This window comes from Nematolebias whitei, chromosome 12, assembly GCF_014905685.2.
Source record: "Nematolebias whitei isolate Nwh7 chromosome 12, NemWhi1, whole genome shotgun sequence".
Taxonomy (NCBI): domain Eukaryota; kingdom Metazoa; phylum Chordata; class Actinopteri; order Cyprinodontiformes; family Rivulidae; genus Nematolebias; species Nematolebias whitei.
Window position 1 is genome coordinate 11,152,243 of NC_056509.1, and position 738 is coordinate 11,152,980.

Consider the following 738-nt stretch of genomic DNA (forward strand, 5'->3'; position numbering starts at 1 on the left):
GTTTTGAGGACACTGGCTCATTTTGTGTGGAGGATGTGTGAGGAGAAGCCGCTGTGAGATCATTTGAACTGACAGATAGGCTGAAATCAGACACTTTAATCTTTGAATGATGTTCGTGTTTTATTTCAAAACTCATGTCATCATTTTGCACATTTTGGAGCGGGAGAACGCTGCTGCAGCTGTGGAATGTCTCTGTTGCTGCCTTTGGCCACGACAATCCTTCCAGGGGGCTGGGGGGCGGGATGTGGCATGCGGCTTGATCAGATGGCGCACAGTCTCCGGCTTTTTCCATTTCTCGAGCATGTCATTGAAAATTGGCTCCGAACAGTACGTCCATCATGATGGACCCTTCCTGCGAGTCCATCTGCAGCTTCTCCGACAGGGAGGGGTAGTGACAAGCCAGGTGGACCTCTGAACCATTGTCATCCAGGCTGCGATGCGAGACAGGTAGACATCAGACGAGGCACATGGGTTGAGGGTGACGTGAGACTCCTTGCAGAGGGAGCTCTTCGTCTCCTCAGGCGGGTCTGTCCCTCTCGCCTCTGAGATGCTGTACGTCAGCGGCGCAACGTTATTGTTCGCTGCAGCCGCCTGGAACGTGTACTGGTGAGCTCGGTTGGAGAGCAACGTCACCGTCTGAACATGCCTCCCCGGAGGCGCAGGACGCTGGTCCAGCCTGGACATCTTTGCTCCGAGAGCCTCTGCCAGGCTTGGCTCGGGGGGGGGGGGGGGGGGGGG